Raw genomic sequence first — 12,164 nt, 5'->3', positions numbered from 1 at the left:
ATTACATGCCTCGATATGATTGCAAATCAGTGCATTGATTTGAATAGGAACATCCGGGGAGTTGGCGGGCCGGTGAACGATATCCTGATATGTTTCCATGATTACCCGGTCCACATAAGCCTTCGACCTTTTCGACGTTAAAGTAGATGTTTACGCTAGATGTAACATGCGCGCAATGCTGTTTTGACGTTCGTTAAAATATGTTTGATGCTGGTCGATAATGGTAAATTGTTTGAAAATGTAACTGTCATATGGCATTAATTGTGAAGAGGCATGTAGTAAAAATATTATTACCATAATACTTGGTTTATGTGCCCTCGCAGTAGGAGACAATTCGCCCTCCTGGCAAATTGTCACCTGCTCTTGGGCGCATAAACCAATGTATTCAGGCAATAGTATAGAAATCTTACGGTTTATCATTTATCATGTACCCAGAAACAGGAAGAGGCATATCGATTCACCAGTATATTACCGCTTATTGGTCATTTTTCTTTACTCCACATTCAGTACAATATTTGTCAATTTGTTTATTTATTTCATAGTTTTTTATGCTACACAGGTAATGAGTGTAATCGCCATAGGTGAAATCTGACCTTTTATGTATATTCACTTTTGAGAACTCTTAACTGGTCATGTAATTCACAACCTTTCACTTTGCTCGACACTGGTCCCTATTATACACCGTGGACGGTTGGCGTACACTGCATCATTGGCCAGGGTACAAATCATTACAGTATACCATTGTAGTGGCAAACTATCTTTGTCACTTTTCAGGCAAGTGCAGGTGCTTTTAGCTGTATCCGGCTATGAAGTCTGCTTGCCCAATTGGCTCTGTGGACATGTACAAAAATGGTCCTTGAATTACTGCGTAAAGCAGTCAACTTTCTCAACGAGCAATACGGTGATTTTAGCGCCTCAATTCTTCTGTTTCTTTTGGAGACAATTGCACCAAGTATTTAGAGGCATTCTGCACCTATAGCATAACGATTTATTCATGCAATAAAAATGAATAATAGAAAATCTTCATTTGCTCTGTATTTGCTACAAGTTAAAAGTTACACCCCCCCATAGTACGAAATTACTCTAGAAAAAGACAAGTTATAGAGTCATATTGTTGTAAACGGATTAGAATACTACCAATGACAAATGATATTTGAGAACTGTACTTGTACATCTTTCTAACAAGTACTGTAACCTTTTATTACTGTTACCAATAAAGCATATCAAATACAAAAATGATCACGCCGTAGGCTCTTTCTACTTAGTCGGACATAATTACAATATGTCTAGTTCGTCTAATGCCAATGCTTCAAAGCAAACCACTGTAGTTTATACCTGCTCGCTGTATGGAAGTATCTGTAAGCTGAGCCTCTTTGTATTAATATTAACAAGTTTGCTCAAGGCAGCCCAGAATGACTGTAATTTTTGAATGGGAATATTGCTTCTATTATTGATGGACAGTCGCATAGATAAATTTTACATATCAGCTGAAAACCTGAAATTACAATTGATTGGAAAAAAAGATTGAGTGTCTCATAAATTAACAGAAAACTGAAAAAATACAAGTTACAAATGCACACTAGATTCACTTAGTATTGAACAAATAAGATTGGCTATATATTTATTTTCTTTCCTACAATGCACGGAAAGATAATAAAATCGTATGTCGACGTACTCATGATTGCGAATTAAGTTTTTTTTGCATTTCATATGGAGATCAAACACCTTCAGAATATTTACAGATTGTCACCGCATTACCCTTGTGCTGAAATTGACTAAACTCCTTGCAATATAGCACAATGTGTGCATATTAAACACCTATTGGCTGGTCATGAGGGCTATAGTGCCCGTTAATTACCCTGAGGGGCTGTGTGTTACCAGAAACACATCACTATTCCCCGAGGCCGTAGGCCGAGGGGTATAGTGATGTGTTTCTGGTAACTCAGGGCCACGAGGGGTACTGAACGGGCGCTATAGCCAGAATAAAGACCTGGTTATAGGTGTTTTATAACACACCACACGCTCTTGTTGTATCATGTTAGAGTTTTGATGTTTTGCTATTTTTCACCGCAAACATCCATGTGACAAGTTTACATGGCGATATTTCCACAGCGGTTACAGTAGTACAAGGTACCACTTTCTCCCAAAAAATATTCTAAGAATACCTAGCAACATGGTTGGTTGCATGTGAATCTTTTTCGCCTATGAACTGTTAAAATTCCTTCGTTGTTGGAATGTGAAATCTATATTCTGTTTTAGAGAGAGGCTCGTGGCTTACCCCGGGCGCAAATCACGTTCTAGTCACCCGCCATTGTTTGAAAGCTGTAGACGACACTACGGTCACGTGGTTTGGCGCTTTTGCAAATTTTGTCAAAACTATTTCCCTAGGGAATTAGTTTTTTCAAAAAATACCATCTGACGTCACTTTTGTGGATTCAGTAGGGACAAAAGTATCTATTTTCTCGTCACGTCATGATATATTCTGGCGAATCACGACACGGAATGAGCATGTGGCGTGTTATAAATTCAAATGTGCACACTGCAGAAGGGTTGTACCTGAAACTCTTTTCTTTTATTGTCGCACTCCTCGAGTGATTTTATGTCTCATAATCCAATATGTTGTTTTGGCAATTGATTAGTATTGGCCGTCACACTGTTCATTATGCGTTCACACGCACTCCGATCGCCGAAGTGAAGTCCGAGCTCGGACTCAGATCCACCCCTCGACTCCGTCCTAAATCAACACCGGCCAGGGGCTTGGCAACTGTTCTCACGTATTTTTTTTAAGTCGGACATCTGATCAAGGGCGTTGCTGGGCTAGCGAAAACGTTGCAGCGAGAACGCCATTTCTGATTGTGTCTACAAAAAGTGCAGTGTAGAGACAATCAGATGTTGTGCGATTGTTCTAATTAATATATACAATAAATTTACACGCTACACAACACTAAGGAACCTGTTATATTAAACGACATAGGTACATAATTATGATCCCTTAAAACTTCGGGAGAATAACCAGAGCAAACTAAGGCGGTTTCATCTAAATTGTGGTGCTAGTTTAGGCTTGGTTAGTCTTAGTTATGTATTAACTGATTGGTTTACTTAACCACCAGCACGTAGTGCTTCCCCACAGAGTGGCGGCGCTTTAGCCTTATATGCGTATATGCGTATTGGCCGCCGGTCATGGTTTTCTGTAAGAGTCGAACTTTCAGCCACATAAAGTTACTTCGCTCAAACTGTTATCATAATGTATTTCACTTCCCATCGACATCACCAAGTTACTTCGCTCAAACTGTTATCATAATGTATTTCACTTCCCATCGACATCACCAAGTTACTTCGCTCAAACTGTTATCATAATGTATTTCACTTCCCATCGACATCACCAACGCAAACAAAGTATGCGTGTAGTCTCCTTGAATCGCTAAGAATGACTAACAAATCTCTTGGTGCAATAAAATCACAGACATGTGCTGACAACTAATTAATCATGTGCCTTGCATTGTTTACAAACAAACAAAACGTAAAGACCAATTGGAGATGAAATTACTCATGACGTAGGGTATGTTAGAGACGTCAGGTTATCGATATTGTGATAGTGACCAGTATAAAGGTTGGTTTTACTCTGACGTTCAAACAGATTGCCAATTAACAACAGGCGCAGCAACAAGCAGCAGAAGACATTGCAAATTTATCTGGCATTTCTTCGCAGGTAAGAATTATTTTGAAATAAGTTGATACGTGACAGCATTCCAAACTTCGACTAATAAATTGATTCAGTAGTGTCACTGCAGGAGTACTGTTTATTTTGACACTTTTGGGCCCTTCCTGACGGGTGTAGCTTGTTAGCAGGGTGCGCTTACCCATTCCCGACACTTTGTACCGCCACATGCTTAAATTCGTAGTTCAACATGGTATTTCCTGAAGTCGAAATTTTTATGTTTATTCGACCTGGTAGTTGTATTACCTTGTATGATTTCGATTATTTGGTTTGTTTTGACCTCATATTGAGTAGAGTTTTATATTGAGAGCAGTAGAAGGAGACGTTTATTTCCAGCTGTGTGGTGCCGCCATTAATTGCGACACCAACGAGTTTCGATTAATCTTATTGAGTCACTCATTTCATGCTGTGGTTTTATGTAACACCATCTGATCGATTCAAAACTGTTTTAGAAGCTGAATAGGTCAATAACAGCGACCAATGCGAATGCATGTCTCATGACAAACAAGAAATATCGAACAATAGAGTTAACATTATTCTTTGAACATTTCTTTTAAATTCTTATTATGGCAAATAAATATGTCATCTTAAATTTCTCAAGGAAGCAATAGACAATTCCTTAATATTTTGTAAATATTTCTTCCCATCCAGACTATTGTTTAAGGTCATGCTTGAACACTTTTGAATAGGACATAAGTATTGTAAGGACTCTAGGTCAAGATTTATATTCTTACGTAAAGAACTTTTAACTTCAAAACACAATTGAGGGCTTTTCAGTTTTCAAAAACCTCCACATTCTAAATAGTGTTACTCTAGGACCTCTTCTCGATTACCGTATATGGTACATATACCTCAGCATGAAGAGGTCATAAACTAAACACTGTCAGGCCTGATGTACTTAGGGTAGACACATTTGATATTCTTGGGCTGCGCTAGGAAGGTTTCTGAGAAAAAAAATTCCGAGAGGTTTTCTTTGAAAAAGAAATCCAGCCAAGGATGGCAGTAAAAACATACAAGAATGCTAGCAGATACCAAGTAAAAAAGGATGCACGGACAGTTACTTTTGATTTTACTTTCCTTTTCGATTACTTTCCTTTTCGATTCCTCATTTTATAATTTCTCTAATTTCGACGTGACCTTCGGGCACATTATTTTTAGAATATCTTTCAATTTCGGCGGGCCATTTGGGCGCCTTATTTTCATAATATTTTTCATTTTCAGTGCACCTTGGTCACGGTATTTGCATAACATATGAATTTTCACATTTATTTAATGACTTTGTTCAATATTTTAACACAGATTTTTGCTGTTGTTTTACATGTACCTAGTATTTCAATTTGAAACACTAAGTAACATTATTCATTTGTTACGCTTCTCATACAGTGTGTCGTACTTGCACCTGAAAATATCGTGAATACGGAATTATGGCCTGCGCTGGACACGTATGTCCATTATTGTTTCTTGCAATGATGTGCCAGGCTTATGAAGACTTTTCAACAAAGGTATTGTTTGTAAATAATGAGGTTCCTGCACTGATCCCGATGTCTCTAGAAGCACTCTTTTTTTTCAATTCTAACAATTTAAGCACAAGATGTGCAATGCAATGTGACGAGAGTTGGACAAGGGTGCAAGGATTTACCGGAAAGTAAGACCTATACATACAAATATCTTAACAATATTCTCAATGTATAATTTATTCTGTCTTTCAAATCATGTTATAGGATACGCCTGTTAACATCCCAATGGAAAGTGCGTTGGAAAAATAAATAGCCATACTCTGAATTTGAACCAGTGTACCTCATTCAGTTTTAAAACACTAGAAATCCCAAGCACTTCTGTAGCATGTCTATGCAGAAGCTGCTTTGTAATTTCTTCGCATTTGCATTTCTTTGCAAATAGTAGTTTTAAAAAAAGAACATTTCCCTATTGCAATATTCACTTGTTTCTGTTGAGAAGGTAATAATGGGAAATTATTTTGGGTATAATAAATTTTGAGTCTGCCGCGCCTAATATAATTTTGACTTTTTGTGTGCTTAAAACATTAAACTGGCCACCAAACAACCCAATTTTAATATGGAATATTCAAAATTTTCTGTATCAGGAGGACAACACACCTTCCTAACTAAACCAAGTAATTGGAGTAATTACGTCATTTTAGTATTCGACTGCCTTTGGCCATTCAGTCTTTCAAGTCCTTAGTCGAATCGGGCCACATGCTTTTAGCCTACTACGTACAACAAAATAACAGAAGTAGTGGTTTTCTTACTGATTGAGACCTTTTTCGCCATTAGTGATTTTGCCGCGGTAAAAGACGCTTCTATTTTCTTTCCAACTTTCTGAAGTAGATGCTCTTTGCCTACATATTCATGTAAACTTTCTGCTCCTTTACATGTCTTTCCTCATTCAGCTTTGTTAGGACAAAGCATCTTAACAAAAAAGAACATTGAATATGGCATTTCAGCGCGCGAATGCACATACATAGTGATTTTACTCTTAGAGTACTGTGCGAAAGTCGATGAAACCTGCTGCATATATTGATATAACAGATATCTGATTGTTCTTATTACACGCCTCACACGGATGTCGATTATATTGGTATGAATGGGTTTCTTGACAGGAATATCGAAAAACGTAATCCAATAAATCCTCGTCAGAGATAGTTGCTCTTGCAGTAGACCGTATACACGGCTAGTCTTATCAGAAGTCTGTCTTCCACTCTGCGTCGTGTGCTCAATTGAATATACAATGTCTGTCTTTGTTCTGTCTTTGTTCTTGTGTTTTGGTTAGTGATTATCCTGAGGTCTGCAAATGTTGTGTAACATCTCCTTGCTCGTTGTTTTGTCACTTTATATGAGACAGGTCAAAGGTACAATTGTTTTACACAACTTCATAACAGTCAAAAAGTATGCAGTAATTCATGTCATATTGTATTATTTCATGCGTCCAGTAGTGTCTGATAAATGTCAATACATGTCGAGTCATCAGCAGTCAATTTCAATGCTTGATAACTAAGTTTGTGTAATTTTGTCAAACTCAAAGTCATTCCTTCCATTCAGGGGTCACATTAGTAGGTCAAGTTGTTCTGTTGAGTAAATGCTAAAATTTTCTAGTCTGTGTACTGGATATCCAACATTCTGTGAAGCGTACTACTATTAATGAATCTGTTGTAAAACACGTGAGCACATTCAGTTCATATCTGGTTGTCACATGCAATGATTTACAGTATCCTCACATGTTTGGAACCACCCAGCATCGCATAGTCAGACCATATGGGCAGTGTACAGAAAATGCAAACGAAAAAGTCGAGCAATCGATCTTAACCTCGAGACTCTGTAATGTGTGGAAAAAGAGCCCGATCGCACTTTAAAATGGAATTCTCCTAAGTTTGTTATCCTCTAAGATGGTAGAAGCTATGTAGACTGGTCAAGCCAATGCCACTCCACTGACAGTTGCTACGTCCTATTTTGGCTTTAGCATTATTATCCGTGTTACACAGTACCCGCATGACACTAAAAGTTATTCGCGTAAGCACTTACGATGCCTTTTGGCGTCAGTTATGTTAACATAACCGGTCGGATCAAGACAGTCACGAACGTACATGACTTATCACGTTAATTGCCAGATGTGAGATTACTACATCAAAAGATACCTAGGATAACGAATAAAGTTTCGATGAAGTCATGCGTCATGCACAATGCGTGAACAGCTCTATCTTCCACGTTTCTTAAGAGTCCCAATTAAATATTATTTCAGATATTTCAATCTGCTTCTTATCTTACCAGGTGATTCGCTGCGATGAGATCCCACGATACGATAATATATCAAACAGTACATCCTGTTCCAAAGCAATCGCTTCGTTTATTTGCTTGTCTGGTTCTGTCTCGTTAAGTTGATTTGCTGCTATGAGTGAACTAAGTATTTGTTGTTGACAGTCAGAGGTGGAACTATTTCAGCTATGTAGGCCTCCCACAGGTGCAGACATAATTTTATTTAATTTGTAGCATCGTCTTTCATGACAACTAGGCCTCGTGTAATCAGTGCGAAATTACAATGTCCGCTTGCGTATTGACACCCCGGTGGTATGCCGCCCTACAATGTATAATCATGCCCTCTGCGTATTCCTGTGCTGCATGCGGTGTGTGAAGAATATTTCTGTCATGAGTAGTACCGTTTCCTAAATTCACTGCTCATCTTAAATTATTGCTAATAATAATTTTATAGTATTGATTTTTTTGATGATACCATTTGCAGAATTTATTCAGTATTGTTGAACTCACTTCAGAAAGCTCACTGAACAGCGCGTTCAGTTTCAAGTTAATAAAGGCCATTGAAAGCCCTAAAGTTCATCAACAATCTACATAACATTTGTGCATACGGGTGAAGTCCAAGTATTATTTTTGCAAAAAATCAGAAACATAACAATATTCTCTGGTAAATATAGGCGAGTGATTTGTGGAAACAACAAAAGATGGCTTTACTAAAAGCATGGGGAAGGGAACTTTGATGCACCTTTATCGAAAAAAGAGAAATTAGGACGGGAACCCTCTGTCTTGCGTATTTTTGTTGATAATAAAGCACAGCATAGGCAAAAATTAGAAAAAAATGACATCATTCCTTAACAAGTTTGTGTTTTGATGAAATCAGGCTTATTATAGTAGACAAAAATGACGTAAAGAGTTTAAAGTAGCAAAAGCTAGGGTGGGATCACTTCAGTATCACCTAACTCAAAAAGTTGAACGGGAACCTCAGTTTCTTTGTGTTAAAATTAATACAGTATAACTAATATACACGAAAATCAGAAAAATGGCAATGTTTATGATTGTGAGTAGACACCACTTTCAAAATTTCAAACTCCAAAATAATTCTTTTCCGCGATTGGACACAGTCAATCTAGACGACTAGATTTATGTTTGGTTTTACTTGTGACGTGTTTGGCTCATCTCCAGGAATTTAGCTAAGTTCATCAAAGTCTTATATTTCTCTGTCAGTAGGACCTCTTGAACCCTTTCATTTTTATATCAAAAGTACGTATTGACACTTCCATGGTTTTTATTTTTCTACATATGTCGTGTTTTAATTTATTTTAATAACAAACATTCTCGGAAGGGGAGTCACTGTCCTAGACACAAAGATGTTTTAATACATTAAATGACAATATTCTCTAACAAATTTAAGGCATACTGTTGTTGAAATCATCAAAAGATGACATAAGAAGAAACCCTTGATATTAGAAAAAGCATGGCATAGGGGTACTTTGAAACGCCACCAAACTCAAAAAGTTGGACTGAGACCCCTCTGTTTATGTTTATTTTTGTTGGAATTAATCTGAACATAACACACAAAAATTAGAAAAAATGACGATACTGTTAATTTTGAGTAGATCTTTGAGTAGATTAAACCTAGCTAACACAAATAGACTATATGTTTGGTTGTGCTGGTATCTTGTTTTGCTCATGTCAAGGAATTCCGTTAAGTTCATCAGCATGTTGTGTCTGTCTTTTAGTAATACTTCTTGACTTCTTTGATTTTGGTATGGGAATGTTTTTTTGATAGATAACATGAGATGGCAAGAAACGCAGATTCATATTGTAGAATTTGCCTTATGTAAACGTTTTTGAACGTTTTCCTTTGAATGACATGTTTTGCAATGGCGTGGGTCTCGTTGTTTTGCCAATGGCGTGGGTCTCGTTGTTTTGCCAAAGGCGTGGGTCTCGCTCAAAGTTGCAACCAGGACCACTCTTTTCTTTTACGGGGAACAGGGGTCAGCCGCCTTAGTATGCGCAATAAAGCAGGCTACCACAAAAGAACGGACCAGTCACTCAAACAATCTTGTTATATTAAACATTCTTGTGTTCTTAAGCTGCAATTGTGAGGCATTTGAATGAACGTTTTGTACATGTACAAACTGAAATGTTGATTATGTCAGGATTAGTATCAACGAAATTTGCACAGAGCTCGAGGCGTACGCTTTTAATTATTAACCATAAAAACAATTCATAAGTCTGACCGGTACCACAAAAAGACAGCTACTGCTGGAGTTGCAATGGCAAAGGTAGGTTTGATAAAATAATGTATGTTCTGAAACTTGTCTGGAATAAGCAAAGTGTTTCTTGGCTGATTTGATTTGACCTTAACTTAGACGAAGGCACTTATTGAATTCCCTGTCCATCGATAATTATTTGCTTACTCTGTGTAAGGAGTGTGCATCACATTGATATTGACCTCATATTGACCCTTATCATAACCAAGAGTGTTCAGCGAACTGAGAGAGAGAGAGAAGAGGGAGAGAGAGAGAGAAAGAGAGAGAGAATGGCTCTAACAAAGATAAGTATTAATCAAATTTTTGTATAACACAAAAGTTGCCATTATGTTCTTGCGTTCAATAGTTTTCCGTATTTGTACTGCACGGGGAATTCTAATACGGGTGACGCGTTATTTATTTTGACCCTGTGTAAGTGAGGACCCTGGACAAGATGATTCATACGAAAACCAGATTGTTTGTTGTGCAATAAGTGCTGAAACAAGATAAAATTATATGATGGAATGAGTGTAAACATATTTTGCCAAATGTGTGTCAATGTACATAGAAGGTGCGAAATAATTTATGTATATTTTCTTCAGTTTGCGGGGGACTTCTCTTGGATAGCGCAGGATCAGCCATTTTCATTCGTTTGCATGTAGACATGCATTAAAACATCTTTGTAATATTGTCATTTTCTGGAAAATTTAATAAAATTTGGAATAGGAAGTCATTTTTGAAAAAATTATATACATAATGTCGTTTCACCGATTTCAAGATAAAATGAAAGAAGAATATTCGTTTTGTACAAAAACACGGGAAAAATCTTACACAACAGTTGTTCTTAGTGAATTTGATAAAGTTATATCATCGTTTAACTTGATCAAGTTGTCGGCACCTCAGAATGTTCTTCTCATAGTCTAAATGCAATGTTTTCGAATCTACACTCAGTCTGCCGGAAAAAGCAATACTTAAGTCTTTCTCAGTTTTCTACATGTGTTAGACATGCATTATAACATGGTATAAATTTACGATATGGCATATTCATCTGAGTTGTATCTCACAAATGTATAATTTGAAACACAACTTTCTCATCGTTTCCTTGCCAACTCACTGTACTCTACACGACATATGCAAAAATCAGGTAAACAATATTCCCCATTAATCGTAGCTGTGTCTTTGCTTAAAAATGACGAAAAACTAAGCCCACCTGTCAGAAATTTAAAATATAACAATACTTCAGGTAAAAAATGCTTCTGGTCCCCTAACTCAAAAGCTAGGACGGTGACTCCCCCTTCCGAGAATTTTTGTTACAAAAATTAATCAAACCACGACATGTGTAGACAAATCAGAAACATGACAATACTCTCTTACAAATTTTAGGTATACCGTTGTTGAAATCATCAAAAGATGACAAAAGAAGAAACCCTTGATGGTAGGAAAAGCATGGCATAGGGGTACTTTGAAACTCCCCCACTCAAAAAGTTGGACTTGGACCCGTCTTTTTCTGTTATTTTTGTTAAAATTAATCGGAGCATAACACACGAAAATTAGAAAAAATGACGATACTGTTAATTTTGAGTAGATCTTTGAGTAGATTAAACCTAGCTAACACAAATAGACTTTATGTTTGGTTGTGCTGGTAACTTGTTTCGCTCATGTGAAGGAATTCAGTTAAGGTCGACAGCATGTTGTGTCTGTCTGTCGGTAGGACTTCTTGACCTCTTTGATTTTGGTATAGGAATATTTTTTGATAGATAATATGAGATGGAGAGAAACGCAGCTTCATATTGCAGAGTGTGCCGAGCATTTCGTTTTTGAATGTTTTCCTTTGAATGATATGTTTTGCGACGGCGTTAGTCTTGCTGTTTGCCAAAGGCGTGGGTCTCGCTCAAAGTTGCAACCAGGACCACACTTTTCTTTTACGGGGAACAGGGGTCAGCCGCCTTAGTATGCGCAATAAAGCAGGCTACCACAAAAGAAACGGACCAGTCACTCAAACAATCTTGTTATATTAAACATTCTTGTGTTCTTAAGCTACAATTGTGAGGCATTTGAATGAACGTTTTGTACATGTACAAACTGAAATGTTGATCATGTCAGGATTAGTATCAACGAAATTTGCACAGAGCTCGAGGCGTACGCTTTTAATTATTAACCAAAAAAACAATTCATAAGTCTGACCGGTACCACAAAAAGACAGCTACTGATTGTGTCGCATTTGGCAGAGGTAGGTTTGATAAAATAATGTATGTCCTTAAATTGTCTCGAATAAGCAAAGTGTTTCTTTGCTGGTTTGATTTGACCTTAACTTGGACGAAGGCACTTATTGAATTCCCTTCATATCGATAATCATTTGCTTACTCTGTGTAAGGAGTGTGCATCGCATTGATATTGACCTCATATTGACCTTATCATATCCAAGAG

Source organism: Ptychodera flava, chromosome 6 (genome assembly GCF_041260155.1).
Source record: "Ptychodera flava strain L36383 chromosome 6, AS_Pfla_20210202, whole genome shotgun sequence".
In the NCBI taxonomy this organism is placed as follows: Eukaryota; Metazoa; Hemichordata; class Enteropneusta; family Ptychoderidae; genus Ptychodera; species Ptychodera flava.
This window is presented reverse-complemented; position numbering follows the sequence as displayed.